We start from the raw sequence: 450 nt of genomic DNA, 5'->3' as shown, positions 1-450 counted from the left end.
GATAGATAGATAGATAGATGTCATTTAGTGACACAGTTAAGAATCTGGCTTCAAACATGAGAAGACACCAAAGTATAAACAGGAAGGTGCACTTAATATTTTTGGGTTAAGAAGTGGGTCGAGGCTCGTGTGTGTTTTGGGGAGTGAGCTATAAGAGGAGCGTTATACAATACTGGGATAACTTTGACCCTATTGTGTAATTGTAAAAATACAGAAGAGAGAGGAGGTAGATGAGGAGGGTGGAGGTCCACAGAGCTATGAAGGGAGTGGGGTGAGTCTGGGGGGTTCAATAAACCAGGAGGATCAGGGACAAATCTTGGAGGTGGGACAGAATCAGCTTATGGGATTTCAGACATGACAGGGCAGTCAGACAACAAAGACAACCCCATCTGGGGGAACGGAGACAGGGGTGGAAGGTCATGATAACACCCCTTACACACACACACACAC

At 45.6% G+C, this 450-nt stretch overlaps 1 protein-coding gene across 1 annotated transcript in view; it reads right to left on the bottom strand.

Moving 5' to 3' along the window:
• Positions 1 to 450, bottom strand: part of LOC118327340 (sphingosine kinase 1-like) — a 30,336-nt gene that overhangs the window by 1,629 nt on the left and 28,257 nt on the right. The window lies entirely within an intron of this gene.

Source organism: Morone saxatilis, unplaced genomic scaffold (genome assembly GCF_004916995.1).
Source record: "Morone saxatilis isolate NCDOM2014 unplaced genomic scaffold, NCSU_SB_2.0 Contig17, whole genome shotgun sequence".
NCBI classification, from domain to species: Eukaryota; Metazoa; Chordata; class Actinopteri; family Moronidae; genus Morone; species Morone saxatilis.
Note: the sequence above shows the minus strand (reverse complement) of the source record. Positions and strands in the feature narration are given on the sequence as shown.